This window comes from Puma concolor, chromosome C1 (assembly GCF_028749965.1).
Source record: "Puma concolor isolate L17-30 chromosome C1, mPumCon1.1.hap2, whole genome shotgun sequence".
In the NCBI taxonomy this organism is placed as follows: Eukaryota; Metazoa; Chordata; class Mammalia; order Carnivora; family Felidae; genus Puma; species Puma concolor.
Window position 1 is genome coordinate 33,072,496 of NC_141674.1, and position 16,581 is coordinate 33,089,076.

Here is a 16,581-nt window from a genome sequence, read left to right on the forward strand (position 1 = left end):
ACATAACGGGTAAAGGGTCAATAAAAGATGGTTAAATGACTGAAATAGTGACTATCCAATGAAGGTGTGGGTGTGGTTCTTCCCAAACAAGTGAGACCATACACTTTTACAAGCTAAAAGGAAGAGATGGGGGGGGGGGGGGGCGGGTAGGGGGGGAAGACACAATAGCACAAGGTAAGGATATCACAAGATTGAAGTCCTTTATGAACTGGAAAAAAAAAGTAGGACTCAGACTGACAAGTAGCACTACACAGAAATACAGACACTTTTAGAAGAGCAGGGAAAAATGGGGAGATGGAAGCAAAGACAAAAAGATAGTGTTACTTATGGGAGAAAGCAGGTCATGAAAACTCACGTCTGAAATTTTTCAATCTGTGATATTACTTAAAAAAAGTTCCATAAGAAATCTTTTCTGCATAAAATGAAAATGCAAAACAGCATCAAAATACAACAACTCAGGGTTGCCTGGGTGGCTCAGTCAGTTAAGCATTGGACTTCAGCTCATGATCTTGCAGTTCTGGAGTTGGAGTCCCGCATTGGACTCTGTGCTGACAGCTCAGATCCTGGAGCCTGCTCCACATTGTGTCTCCCTCTCTCTCTCTGCCCCTCCCCCGCTTGCACTGTCTCTCTTTCTCTCTCAAAAATAATAAAGATTTAAAAAATAGTTTTTTAAAGATATGACAACTCAACATTAAGTCATGAAATGGGGGCAGGGGAGAGGGTTCTAATCCCACTTTATGAAACACCGCCACTGATACGATACCAAATAAGCTTGCTAGCTACTTTAGCACATTGCTTGGCCTCCCTCTGCAACTTCCCTAACTCCCAAGAAGTAACCAAGGATTACTCAGGTAAGTTTTCAAGTTTTCAACAGTATCAAAAAGGGGGGAAGTGGGTAGAGATATTGCTAGCTTCCTAAACAAAGGTTAAGAAGAAAACACCAAGGAAAATAAAATAAGAACAATGAGGATAATGATGTCGTGATCTAGATATTCCTGAATCCTTGCACTCTTCCTGGCATTTGGCATTTCATCTTAAAAGACTTAAGAAAAATCATAACAAAGATTTACTCATAAGAAAAACTGAGCAAGTGAAAACTCAAAAGAAATCCTTGTAATAAACGCAGGAGTACTTCTAGTCACATGCATTTCAAGGTGTGTATATGTATATGTATATGTATTATATTTTTTTAAATATATAACTCCTGTTACAGCATCTTAGCACCTAAGACAACTGGAAGCAAGGTGTATGGCAGAAAACTACTAACCGCCACCCAACATCTGTTTTTACCTTCTTCCTTAGGAATACAACCTTTCATTCTGGATGGCATTGTACCTCTTACCGTTCCTCCTCTCTGAAATGTGGACACAGTAGCTATTGCTCCAGGAGTCTGCTTGGATCACAAGGTGATCTTTGAAAATGGAAGCCACACACTGAGGATATGAGAGCAGAGAGAAGAAATCTGGGTCCTTGATTTTTTTGTGAAGCAATTGTGAAGCTGCCATCTGAGCCCTGAACTGCCTACCTTCCAGACTTCTTCTGTGTGAAACTACTACAAAAAGATATCTATCAGCAGATGAATTCAATTATTAACAAACATGAAATTTGGGACATGAAGTGGGGTGATACAAATAATAGAACCTAAAATAAGATACTCTTAAAGCAGGAGTTGATGAGGCAAACAATAACTCTGATATTGCAGGCTGGAAAGCTAGTGGCCTTATTAAAGAATGAAAAGGATTTGGTCAAATTTGGTCATCTACAGAAGTTAGAAAGCAAACCATATACCAAATGAAGCTAGAGCAAGGAGAGAAATAGAGGAAAATTTTAGAATGCTGGCATGTGTTGGCTCCCTCCGGTCACTTAGAACAAAGTTGTAAGAGAAATAAAATAAACTTCGATTAGAGTTGCAAGCAGAGATGGAGAAAATGCAGATTTGCTAAGGGAGGTAACTCCCTATGGCCTGCAATTTAAACTAACACTCCCATAATTTAAAGCTTTGCATAGCTGAAAAAACACCAACTGTTTCTGAAGAAGCAAAGTGAAGTAATTGAATGGTAGCTGCAAAACTGCAGCCTTGGCAATAGAGAAGACTAGTGCCTTGCCACACAAAAGCAATGATGTAAGGGTGTTGTCTTTCCACCCACGATTTCCACCACTGTTTCAAATGGCCTCATCAGAACCATCATTTCTTGAGAACCCAGAAGAGGTCAATGAACCTGAAAGGGGGAAAAAATACTCTTCATTTCCACTAACTTGTGACTGAAATTTAGCATCCCCTTGAATTATGAAGTCAGACAACAAATCATACTAGCATTAACAGTACTCGTGACTTCTGCCACCAATAAAAATAACAAATATATTCCTATCACATGCAAATGTTGCAGAATCTCAACTATTAAAGTCAACTACTTTAAAATTATGCTATTGTATTAGACTTGCCACTAGATCTTTTATTTCAAGTGTTAAAAGCACAGATATTATGACGTTTTCAAGTTAATATTTTGCCAACCATATTTCAACAGAATCAGTTTCCTGTATAATCCTAAGTATTTTATTTTGTGAATTTTGAGACATTATTCTGAAACAGATACACAGGTTTCCCCAGACTGTTAAAGGGGTTCCATAGCACCAAAACAAGATTGGAAATTCCTGGGGTAAATGGAGCACAAAGGGCACAGTCTTCACACTGAAAAACTGTCTTGGCAGATACTTTAGAGCAAAATGGCAAAAAGTCTACAAAGTATTTTAAAATAACTGTATGGAGGGTAGGGGGAGAGAAAGAGACTAGACACAAAAGCTCTTATGTTTCCAAAATAATACCCAAGCCCATCAATAAGAAGTGAGCTATAAAAGCTGCACATTTACCAGAAAGGGCATCTTCAATAATATCCATCTCAGATGTGGCCATGGAAGATAATGGACAAGGTAGGATCTTTCATAGGGCACAGGGGACAATGGAGGCCCTATCAAAGAGCAAAATCAACAAATTTATTACACTGTCAGGGAGTCACTGTCATTCTTACCCAGTAAGATTTTATAATGCATTAATGACTGTTGAGTGTTACCTGTTATCCTCTTTTCTGAATAAGTTTTTACTGCTGTTATCCTTACTCCTTCTCCACAACTATGTATTAGGTAGAATACAGACAACTCATCTTTGGTTTATAGATCTTTGAACCACAAGAAGCCACACCAGGATCTAATGAAAGAGACTGCAGCTATAGAGCTTGGATCTTGAGCTAATTATAGTAACTGGATGAAACGCTGGGTTGTCTCCCTTGGGAAAAGAGCAAGTAAGTTCAAGATACAGGAGGAAGAGTACATATGAATATTTATGTACTCACAGGGGCAGATTTGTAGTGGAAACCTAAAAAGAAATAAAATAATCTAATGTAAATTGACTTTACATTCTATAACCATATGACATGAAATTAATTTTTTTAAGTTTATTTATTTATTTTGACAGAGAGCAAGCACAAGAGAGTCGGGGGGCGGAGGGGGCACTGGGGAGAGAGAATCTCAAGCAGGCTCCATATGCCAGCACAGCAAACCATGAGATCATGACCTGAGCCAAAATTAAGAGTCAGATGCTTAACCGACTGAGCCACCCAGACTCCCTGACATAAAATTAAATTTTAACTTACAAATGAAATAATTATTTCCAAGCAAAAGTAGCTGGTGTTACTTTAGTTTTCATATACCAGCAAAATCAAAGTTTCTACTCTTAGTTCAATTTCAGCAAAGTGGAAAAGATAAGACTTAGTGATTAAGAACACAGGTTCTTGAGCAAGTCTGCTTGGATTAGATTCCAAACTCTCCCACTTTCAGCTCTGTGACCTTACACAAGTAAATTAATCTCTTTATGCCTCAGTTTCCTCATCTGTAAGATGAGGATAAAAATAGTACCAAACCCAAAGGATTGCTGTGAGGATTAAATGAGTTAACACACACAAAGCACGAAGAATAGTTTCAAAGAGGGGCACGTGGGTGGCTCAGAGCCTCACGGTGGGCTCTGTGCTAACTGTTGCGGAGCCTGCCTGGGATTCTCTCTCTCCCTCTCTCTCTCTCTCTGCCCCTCTCCTGCTCTCATTTTCTCTCAAAATATATAAACTTAAAAAAGAATAATTTCTAACTTATAGTCAATAAGCACTCGATAAATGTCCACACTCGATTTTTATGATCAAATTCATACTCTTCAGGATTTTCTAAATTTTAATTTTTTTTTTAGATTTTATTTTAATCTCTACACCCAACATGGGACTCAAACTCAAGACCCCAAGATCAAGAGTCACACTAACTAAGCTAGCCAGGTGCTCCAGAATTTTCTAAATTTTAAATGGTTATCACTCTTACTCAGTGGTTTTAGACTTACATGCCCTAAATGACACAACAATCATTTAGCAACCTCAATGGAAATGAGCCCCTCATTCATACACTAAAGTGACCCAGAAAGGATTACATTTAAAATTTTTGTTTGTAGACTGTATATGAGAATTGAGAACATACTTTTCCCCATAAAATAAGGTGGTAAGATGACTCCTGCAGCAGCCCACAAAATCCTACTTATTCCATAAAGGAATTCTAGGTCGACAGTTCTTAGAGTATAAAAGCTCCAGTTGGACATCTTGCAGCAGAGAGAAAAAGGAGTTACCCAGGAAAAAAAAAAAAGAAGATTTACCATTTTCCTGGTGCAGGACCAGCTTGTTCCTGACAAAATTTCAATATGGTTTATATATGGCATACTTCTAACTACCTTCTATACCTTGGAACTCCCATCTCATATGTCCTAAGTCTCTAATACTGGCCCCCAAGGTTGGTGTTATAAACTCCAAAATTAATTACTCGTTCTTCTTTTCTAGTAAAAACTCCCGTCTTTTCAAAACAGTGATCTCTGCTCCATTTAGGAGAAAAATGGACAGCATCAAACTAATCTCTACTAAGGTATGAATAACTGAAGCTTTAAACTTTCTAAAGTTTATGGCCTTTTTAAAAGATAAACTGAAAAATCCTCAGTGGTTTCAAGTGTAAATACAGGTGAAGGAATCCTAACTGAGGAGAGGGAAGCCAATACACAGTGAACTATCCAAAACTCTTGACTTTCTCAACTTCTCTTTCCCCCTAAAATTCCAAGAATATTCACTAACGCAAAATTCTGGGGGATTTAGTAGTGAGACAATCACCATTTGTAAAAACTAATGTGATTTCAGAGTATTTATCATAAAATCAGAGATGAAAAAGAACTTCATTGGGTCATTTTTTTTTAAGTCCTGGTATTACCCATCTTGGAGACCAACAATATTAAGATCTCCAAGGGAAGAAAAGTTCACAATTTATTCAATTATATACCTGTCTTAAGGTATATAACTCATGGTGTTTGGGGGGGGGGGAGGGGAGGTGGTTCGTTTTGGGGTTTGTTTTTGTTTTTGTTTTTGTTTGTTAAGTTTAAACTGGCTAAGGGCACCTATGGCTCAGGTGGTAGAGCATGCAACTCTTCACCTTGGGGTCATGAGTTCAAGCCCCATGTTGGGCACAGAAATTACTTAAAAATAAATAAACAGGGGCGCCTGGGTAGCTCAGTCAGTTGACTTGTCCAACTTCAGCTAGGTCATGATCTCACCGTTCATGAATTTGAGCCCTGCATCAGGCTCAGAGCCCACTTCAGATCCTCTGTCCCCCACCCCCTCCACCCCTTCCCCTTTTGTGTGTGTGCTCTCTCTCTCTCACACACACAAATAAATAAAACATTTAAATTAACACTAAATAAAAATAAATATTTAAAAAATTAAAAGTTTTGGGGTGCCTGGGTGGCTCACTCATCTGAGCATCCAACTCCTGATTTTGACTCAGGTCATGATCCTAGGCTCATGGGATCAAGACCTGCATCAGGCTCCGTACTGAGCATGGAGCCTGCTTGGGATTCTCTCTCTCCCACACTGCCTCCCTTGCTCATGTTCTTTCAAATTAAAAAATATATAAAAAAAAAAAAATGAAAAAAAAATTAAAAGTTTTAACAGGTTAATCTGTATCTCCCTTGCTACACAGAAGAAAATTTCTTTAAATTCTCTCTTGGAAAATTAGAACTGGTCAGAGTTCTATTTATGATGATGCTTCACATATTTTTACAGTATTAACACATCTTGTGTTCCTTTTCCTGTAAGTTTCAAGTCCAGAACTTCTCCAACAGGACCAGAATTTGAAGCCCTAATATATTTATTACCCTTCTCTAAATTATCTCCAAATTACTCCAAATAGAATCTTAAATTCATGAAGCTGTATTTTAAATTTATACAAGCTATACTCATAGTTCTAACTCCACTCAGTGTACAAACTTAGGGATCATGCAATCAAAAGATATTTTTAGGGGCACCTGGGTGGCTCAGTAGGTTAAGTATCCAACTTCAGCTCAGGTCATGATATCACAGTTCTTGAGTTCAAGCCCCGCATCAGGCTCTGTGCTGACAGCTCAGAGCCTGGAGCCTGCTTCAGATTCTGTGTATATCTCCCCCTCCCCCCCCGCCCCCGTGCCTCTCCCATTTGTGCTCAGTCTCTCTCAAAAATAACTAAACATTAAAAAATATTTTTATATGTGTAACTCTCATCTTAGGTATCTTCTGCTCTACAATGTAGGAAGGAAAAATAAGTATTTTTGGACATTAACCACTCAACTACATTCTGTCATTAAGTAAATACTATATTTTGCATTTAAATCTCACTTACTTACTGGAATCTGAGTAGTCCGACAGACTGATGAGCACTAATCCCTTTAACACAAGAACCCCGAAAGCCATCTTTGCAGCTGTTTTTTAAAAATCCAGACAGAATCTGCTATTAATAGTCCTTACACTTAGTTTAAAACACATATATAAAATGTACATACAGTAAAAGTCCTCTGAATAACATGTATTCACTGGCTCATCCTGTCCTAAGTGTACATTTATCCTGACCTCTCTACAACCATACTGCTTCAACCTACCATACAACATTACACAAGTAGTTTGGCATTAGTGCTGGCAGAGGGCTAACATTGGGAAGCTAATCCCATCTTATCATTTAGTGTTAAGTACGATGCACAGAAAATGCTGAAGAAACAGCCTGAACTTTTACACGTGAGGTCTATGATTCAGCTGGTCCTCAAAGTGTGATACAGACACCCTTTCAGGGAATCTGAAAGGTCAAAACAATTTTCATTGTAAGATGTTACCTGCTTTTTTCATTCTCGTCCTTTGATGAGCTTTTCAGATGCTATGTGATGGGTGATATCACATCAGACTGAATGCAGAAGCGGAGATGAGAATCCATCTCTATTAAACCAGTTTTTAAAATTTGCAAAAATGTAAAACCAATGCCAAACTTCTTACTTTTTTTGTTTTGCAAAATACGCTTAATGTTTCTTAAAGCACGTTATCATGGGCTTACTGTTATATCTTTGTAAATTAACAAATGTTTTAATTTTTTTCTTAGTTTTAATTCCTAACATAATAAAATTTGATAGATAAAACACACAAACAAAAGCTTTTTGGATACTAAATAATTTTTGAGAGACCAAAAAATTTAAGAACCATGTTATAATAACTTATTAACTTAAAGACTAAAGATCAGTTTCTAATATATTACAATGTAATGAAAAAAGAGCTTTCAAGTCACTCAGAAAGTTTGAATTTTCACTCTTCCACTTATTAACTGCAACCTCGAACAAGTCAAACAAACCTGTAAGCCTCACAGATTTGCTTTGAGTTGTAAATGACAAAAAATATGTGGAACACCCTAACACACACTTAATGCCTGGCACACAGTAGACATCCAACAAATGACAACTATTAGAAACCTTTAAAAAAGAAAAAGACACCTTGCTTGTTTTCCCCTTGGTCAATGAAGTCTCTGTAGTGCACAACATACAACAAATTTAGTTGAATTCAGTTCCACGTTGTGTATTTTTTAATATGTTCAGTATCATTTAAGTTTCCCTGGCCACAACAGGTAGGTAACATCAGGCCTTTCATCCACGTTGTGGATTTTTAAAAATGTCCAGTATCACTTAAGTTTCCCTGGCCACAACAGGTAGGTAACATCAGGCCTTTCATGAGATGCACAAAACTTGAAAAGGCCAAAAATCAACCTCTAAATTTCCTGTAAGTCTTAAATAAGCAATCTGACATACAGCTGTTTAACAGTAGGAAATGTCTATAATAAGTATAGACTATTGAGTTAGAGATGTTCTCAGAGTATCATAAATGTATTCTTCTAATGTCTACTTTTAGACTCCTGGTTATAACTTCCAGTATGGCTAGGTTAAAAGAAAAATCAGACTGAGTCTTACACAACAGACTTCAGTTTTCATAAGAAATGGACCAAAAATTTTAAAGAGTAGAGAGGGAGGGATCTGCGTGAAGAGGACACCCAATTCTAAACTTTAAAACAATAATCAATGAGGCACCTGGGTGGCTCAGTCAGTTGAGTGTCTGACTTCGGCTCAGGTCATAATCTCGCGGTTGATGAGTTCAAGCCCCACGTCGGGCTCTGTGCTGACAGCTCAGAGCCTGGAGCCTGCTTCGGATTCTGTGTCTCCCTCTCTCTCTGCCCCTCCCCCGCTCATGCTCTGTCTCTGTCTCAAAAATAAATAAACATTAAAAAAAAGTTTTAGGGGCGCCTCAGTGGCGCAGTCGGTTAAGCGTCCGACTTCAGCCAGGTCACGATCTCGCGGTCCGTGAGTTCGAGCCCCGCGTCAGGCTCTGGGCTGATGGCTCAGAGCCTGGAGTCTGTTTCCGATTCTGTGTCTCCCTCTCTCTCTGCCCCTCCCCCGTTCATGCTCTGTCTCTCTCTGTCCCAAAAATAAATAAAAAACGTTGAAAAAAAATTTTTTTTTAAATAAAAAAAATTAGGGGCGCCTGGGTGGCGCAGTCGGTTAAGCGTCCGACTTCAGCCAGGTCACGATCTCGCGGTCCGTGAGTTCGAGCCCCGCGTCGGGCTCTGGGCTGATGGCTCGGAGCCTGGAGCCTGTTTCCGATTCTGTGTCTCCCTCTCTCTGCCCCTCCCCCGTTCGTGCTCTGTCTCTCTCTGTCCCAAAAATAAATAAACGTTGAAAAAAAAAATTTTTAAATAAAAAAAATTAAAAAAAGTTTTAAACAATAATCAATGAAGAAGAAAATTACAGAACTATACCAGTCAAAGGCATATTCGTTGAGGTAATTCAGAAAAATAAGTGAGAATGAGTTAAGCTAGAATCTAAGGGAATTTCACCATGAGTCAACTGATCAAACTATTAAAATCTAAATACAGACCTTCTATTGTAAGATCACATCAATCAATCATTATCAGTGAACATAATACATCAATACTGATTATCATTCCATGGCGTGAGAGGGTCTGAAGAGGATTAACTTCCACAGACATCCCAGTGCTGTTTAGGGTAAAATGTTTACTAGTAATCTATAAAAAGATACTGCAGCTCAAACTTTATTAGACTCTAGGGGAATCTCTCTGCCTAGAGACTTACCTTGCTTATTCTACTATTAGCTCCTAAAGACCTTACATTTCTGTCTTTGTTTTTTGTTTCCTATCATCATCACTTCAAAGTTTCTCAGCTTTGCGGTCTTTAACACAAACTTTAGCCTTTTTCTTTTCATCAAGCATGGTAATTTCTTCCATAAATCATCACAATCTTTTCTTAATGGAATAAACTACTTCCATAAACTACTTCCAGGTGCTCAAAAAAACCATAGTTCTTTACCATCTTCTAAAAATTTATTTGGCAATTTATAAATATGAAAGTTTTTCTTTACCGTTTTAACCCACCACTAAGCAGATACTGGGTTATCAGGTTCTTTTCTCAACAGAGTACTTAAAACTACCAGATTTGAAGACTTACTGTAAAACTGCAATAATTAAAACATACACACAAACTACAATAATCAAGACAAATGGTCTCAGTGAAAGGATAGATATATACATCAACAGAACAGGGTCCAAAAATAGACCCACACCTATATGGTCAATTGATTTATTATTATCATTACTGAAGTATAGCTGACATACAATGTTATAATAGTTTCAGGTGGACAACATAGTGATTCAACAATTCTGTATGTTACTCAATGCTCACCAAGTATAATCACCAATATTAACATTATTACAGTATTATGGACTATATTTCCTATACTGTACTTTTCATCTCCATGATTTATTTATTTTATAACTGGTATTCTCTACCTCTTAATCCCTTTCACTTACTTGTTTCCTGGCCAACTGATTTTTGATTAAAGTACCAAGACAAGTTAGGAAAGGAAAAACTTCAAAAAATGATGCTGTAACAACTGGTTATCTATCTGTATGAAAAAACATGCAATGGCCCTTATATCATAAACAAAAACCTATAAACTGAATTACAGAAATGTAAAAGCTAAAACTATAAAACTTCTAGAAAAAAATCATGAGAGAAAATCTTTGTAACATTTGATTAAGCAAATATTTCCCAGATAAGACATGAAAAAAAATCACAATTCATAGAAGAAAACTGGTAAGTTGAACTATATCAAAATTTAAAATTTCTGTTCTTCAAAAGACACTATTAGGAGAATGAAAAGACAAGCCACGGCCTGGAACAAAATACAAAGCATGTATCTTAAGAAGGACTTGTATCTCAAGTCCTTTGTATTCTCAAAACTTAGTAATAATAAAGAACACCCAATTTTTTTTTTAATGGGCAAAAGATTTAAATATTTATGTCTCCCTTTTGTGTTGACAGTTTAGCTCATACAGGAAAAGTCGAGCAGTGTTTTGCAGTTCATTGAAAGTAGTTCTATATATAACAATGTTATAAGCATTTCTTTAGAAATGGTTGGAATGCTTCTAAAATGTGATTATCGGCATATGCATGATCACTGTAATGGTTGACATTCGTTTTAGAAGTTGTGAAATGTTATGACTTGTGCTTATGCAGACACAATCTTCTGCCTCAGTACAGAGGCAATGACTTCAATAAAGTCTACTGAAAGAAAAGAAAAGATGAAAAAGAGAAAAGAAAGGAAAAAGAAAAAATGAAAAAGAGAGAAGAGAAAAGAGAAGAGAAGAGAAGAGAAGAGAAGAGAAGAGAAGAAAAAAGATAAAGGGAGGGAGGTGGGAGGGCAGAAGATCTGAACAGATACTTCAACAAAGAAGATATAAGATGGTAAAGAAGAAGCACATGAAAAGATGCTCAACATCATTAATCATTAAGGAATCGCAAATTAAAACTACACTGATTATCACTACATACCTATTAGAATGGCTAAAGTTAAAAGACTGACCATACCAAGTGTTGCCAAAGATATGGAGCAACTGGAATTCTCACACACTGCTGGTGAGAATGTAAAATGGTACAATACTTTCAAAAACAGTTTGACAGTTTCTTAAACATAAACCTACCATGTGATCCAGTCATTTAATTCCCAGGTATTTACCCAAAATAGATCATATGTCCAAAGACACACATATAAGTGTTCACAGCATTTTTATTTGTAATAGCTAAAGCTGGAAAACAATCCAAATATACATCAACAGGTAAATGTTGTACACAAATCCAATGGAACAAAAAGGTATGGACTACTGATGCATGCAGAGACACAGGTGAATCTCAAGGTAATTATGCTAAATTAAAGAAGATGACAAATAAAAAAATATATACTATACAGTTCCATTTCTATACAACTTGAGAAAATGCAAATATACGTATAGGGACAGAAATGCAGATCAGTTGATATCTTGCAAAAAGTGACAAGAACCATACAGGGACTTGGGAGTGATGGTTATGTTGTGGTAATAATTTTATGGGGGGGGGGGCAAGCTTATCAAATCATACTGTATCTCAATAAAGCTGTTTTAAATATATATATTGTAAAACCTTGGTCTGTGAGCACAATTTGTTCCAGAAACATGCTTGTAATCCAAAGCACTTGTACATCAAAGCAAATTTCTCCTTAAGAAATAATGGAAACTAGGATGATTTGTTCTACAACCCAAAAATATTCATATAAAAACGATTACAATACTGTAATATAATACAAAAAAATAAAGAAAACACAAAATATAAAGAAAGATAAACAAATTAACCTGCACTTACATTTGAAAACCTTTGTGGCTGGTGTGAGGGAAACAAGAGAGAGGAGGATTATTGTGCAGGACGACTTTCACTAGCACTAACAAAATCACTGCTACCTATTGGTTCAATGGAATCTTTTTCTTTCCTTGCAACTTTTAAAGGAACTATCCAATGACACTTTTATTTCCTTTTGAGGATTTCACGGAAATGTGACATTGCATTGTCTTTAAACAGACTCATTTCTCACATTGCTAAAGCCTTATTCGGGTGGTGCTTTTCTACAAGATTTTGAACTGTTTCCCACATTTTACACATCTCCCTAATCTCATTTGAAGTGAGGGATTCCTCTGCCTTTTTCTCCTCCTCCTCTGCAGATGAGATCTCGTCGATAACCTCTTGTGTTGCTCATGATACAGATCCAGCAGTTTGTCAGCTCCTGGCCATGTTCCTCTCCAATTCTTTTTTTTCTTTTTAATATTTATTTTTGAGAGAGAGAAAGAACACAAGCAGGGGAGAGAGCAGAGAGAAGAGCGGGAGAAGAGAGGATCCCAAGCAGGTTGCACACTGCCAACACAGGGCCTGGCAGAGGGCTTAACTCATGAACCATGAGATCATGACCTTAGCTAAAATTGAGTCGGACACTTAACCGATGAGCCACCCAGGCACCCCCCTCCACCAGCTCTTGAATATCATCTTCATTCACTTCCAGTCCCATGGTCTTCCCTAAGAATATAATTTCATTGACAACTGGCAGCTCCTATCCATCTAAGTCATGTCCAAGAATGCAATCAGGCCACAGTTTTCTCCAAGAATTGAGGGTTCTCTTGTTGATCCCATCCTAGGCTTTACTGAGGACCTTGAGGCAGTTCACAATGTGGAAATTACTTTTCCAAACTCTCGGAGGGTAAGGTTTGTTCCTTAGGTCACCTTGAAGCATCAGTGAAATAGTGTGTTGGTGTAAAGCTTTTTAAAGTTTGAAGGACTGGAGGACTGGAGTGGTGCTGGGAAGAAAGAACTTGACTTTAATGAACTCGAATTCCTCCAGTAAGTCATCCTCAAAGCCTGGAGGATGAGCAGGAGCATTATCCATAACCAGCAAGGCTTCAAGTGGCACCTTTTCTAAAAGGTGTTTCTTCACTGCAGGACCAAAGAACTTGTTGATCCACTCAATGAACAAGATACGAGTGACCCAAGTCTTACTGTTGGACCTCAATATAACATTTAGCTGGCTCTTCTGCACCTTGCATTTCTTGAAGGCTTGTGGATTCTCAGAATGATAGATGAGCAAGGGCTTGACTTTTAAATTACCGCTTGCATTAGCACAAGAGAGTAAGACAGTCTTTCACGGGCTTGTGATGGGGTATTGTATTCTCTCCTTCTGTAAAGTAGGTCCTCTTTGGCATCTTTTTCCAAAACAACTCTGTCACCTCGCAGTTAAAAACTTACTCCAGCCAGTATCACTCAGAAACCATGAGCTTCTGGAACTCAGTAGTGAACACCTCAGTTGCCTTAGTGTCCAAATTCACAGGCTCTCTGTGCCTCACAACACTTTGGATGCCATTTCTCCTCTTACAGTTATCAAACCATCCCCTGCTTGCCTTGAAGCCTTCTTCCTTTTCTGTTGACGTACATGGTGGTTTACTTACAAGGCTGGTGTACAAGGCCTTTGCCTTACTGCAGATGAAATTCTCTCTCATGGTATCACCTGCTACTTGCTTCTCATTTATCCAAACCAGAAGTAACTTCTCTACATCTTCCAGAACACGTGGCCATCGCTTTGATATTTTGCTGCATCTAGCCCCCTTATTTCTTCTTTAATATTGTGCAAATGGTCGATGTAGACTTCTAAAATCTTGCAATTTCAGCCACTCTCATTCATACTTCACGATTTCCTTAACTTCCACCATAATCATTTTCTTCTTCTTACCACCTTTTTTTTTCAACCTTTTTCTGCATGGGGGCCATTGTATACACTCTCACAGATGTTGACTATAGTACAGTATTAATAAACTCTTGTTATATACTGTATTTAATGTAACTGGCAATAAGGCAGCAGAGCAAAGAGTCTATATCTGCAGGCAGACCTAGAATGAAGCAAAGCAATCCTAAGCTTACTCTTGTGTGGAAAAGCAAAGGACTGTCCATAGGTGCATTAAAGTGACCAAAAATACACTAATGCCAGATGTGGACACCTTCCAACGTTCTGAAAAATCAGATTTCTGCCAAATACCTTGGCCTGAGACCAGCATCCAAGCAAGGGAGACAATCACCCACAGTCCCACAGCAAGAGAGAGAGAGAAGAACCACTGGCTCAGTTGTGATCATGTGACATTCAACGTCACATACTACTCATACTGCAAGACATTGCTCCTTTATCAAGTTAAAATTTACTAGAAATGTTTGCTGGTCTTACAGAATACTCACAGAACAAGTTACTCACAATCCAAGGTTTTACTGTGTGTGTGTGTGTGTGTGTGTGTGTGTGTGTGTGTGTGTGTGTGTGTGTGTATGTAGTGATTTTGAGTAAATCACAAAGAAAAAGTAAACTGGAAGCAAAAAATTTAAAACCTTTTTTGCTCTAACCAAAAAAATTGTGCCCAGAATATTTTAAGAACTCTTACAATGCAATAAGACAACAAACTACACAGTTTTAAAATGTGCATAAGGTATGAATAAAGACATACAAGTAGTCAATGAGCACATGAAAAGATGTACAACACATCATTAATCAATAGGAAAAAAATTAAAATCACAAGTGAGATACCACTCTATACCCATTAAATATCTAAAATCAATTTGAAAAGCAGTAATATCTTCCTTTATGAATTTAAACCCTGTAAGTTTTGTCTTGATTATCAATAACAAAAATAACTGTGCTATATGGTAAAGCATGAGTGATTATCCCCACTTTATATGGCTTCTAATCCATTAATCTGATTACACTACATGGGCTTCTCAGATTTTTATTTTTTGAATTATCTATAGGCCTACCTATAATAAAGTAAGCACTGTATTTTTCTCAGGCTCTACTCAAATAGTGTCATCTTTCTATAACCTCCACGAATTATCCTTTTTATACCTTCTTACATAGCTAATATATCACTCTCCAAGTTGGGCGGGGGGGGGGGGAGGGAAGGGGAGTGGAAAGAGTGTTAACTGTGAGGAAATGGTTTCCTATGCTTAAAATTTCCATTCAGTACCATAACCTTCAACAGGGACCTGTCCATCAGCACCTATCCCTTAGGCTCTCAAGTAAGCATCAGTATGGGGCAAAAATCATCTTTCTGCTATCCTTTTCCTTTGTTGTTTCTATGACAATCTTGAATGCTAATAAGCACATAATGAGTATGGATTCAATATGTATCTGTCAAATAAACAGAACTGGGGTAACAGTCCAATTCCAAATCCACAATTCTAAGGATACTCTGTTCCAAAAGGAAGGTAGAAATCCAGTCTTCAATTTATTACCCACATGACTATTAGAAAAGGGTCTGAATCCTAAAAACATCCTCTCTTGAAATCCTAACTCTTCTCACCCAACACAGGATACATGCTGCTTTGTATCAGACACTCCCTGTAGCATTTTGCCTAGCTCACCATGCCCTTTCTCAGAGTTGTCTCCATCCCCAGAGCCCTGAAAGTCTTCTCTACACCATATCTGTATGAGTACTACAACAAATTAAAGGATGAGAACCAGGGTTGATATTTGACCTAAATTGTTCACCTGAATTCTCTTCCTTAGGAATTCAGAATTAGGACTGAAGTGGTTTGGGCTGGTCTCTTGAATGAAGAAGCTATGAACTTGAGAGGTATGGGATGACCATGTGCCCGAAAGACAAAGAAAGCTTATTTGCATAAATGAAGAAATAAATTACAGAGAAAAGCAACAGAGAAGAGAGTATACTGCCTAGTTTCCTAAGAACCTTTCTATTTCCTCAAGAGATCCAGCTATCCCTGGGTTCTGTGAAACATCCCTGTATTCTCCATAAATAAATTCCTTTTCTTTTTTGATGTATCCAGTGCTGGTTTCTTTTACTTGCAGCCAAGCAAAGCTTGACTAAAATAAGCTTACTAAATCATAAATCAAATCATATTTCTTTTTTATTTTTCAGTATTTTTTTATACCATATACACTGTTGACAGGCACAGATTTTACATTTAACTCTTTTACTTTGCCAGTATACCCACTGATGCTTTTTATTCCCTATTATCTCTTATATTATTTCCCCCATGTATATGAATTCATGACAACTCAAATTCCTCTACCATCTCCCCATAAAAAAAGCTGATGCTTTTCATAAAAACATTTTTTTCAATTTTAGACAATGGATTTCAAAATTAAATCACCAGTTTTCTGTCACTTTTTTCCAGTTTCCTGCATTCATATTTCCCTTTTACAACTATTTTTTATAATATCCTCAATTAAGTGGATTTTTTTTTTTTTAACATTTATTTATTTTTGGGACAGAGAGAGACAGAGCATGAACGGGGGAGGGGCAGAGAGA

At 37.4% G+C, this 16,581-nt stretch overlaps 1 protein-coding gene across 6 annotated transcripts in view; it reads right to left on the reverse strand.

Annotated features, from left to right (window-relative positions):
- The window catches only part of FOXJ3 (forkhead box J3), a 149,415-nt gene that overhangs the window by 103,849 nt on the left and 28,985 nt on the right, over positions 1-16,581 (reverse strand). Inside the window, exon 1 of one of the 6 annotated variants that reach the window (XM_086716645.1) lies at positions 9,282-9,386. The exons of 3 other annotated variants lie outside the window; for them this stretch is intronic. The gene's annotated coding sequence lies outside the window, so the exon portion shown is untranslated. Of the gene's footprint in view, positions 1-2,868; positions 2,894-8,437; positions 8,586-9,281; positions 9,387-16,581 lie in introns of those variants that run through there. 2 more of the 6 variants (XM_086716644.1, XM_086716646.1) reach the window with 2 other exon arrangements.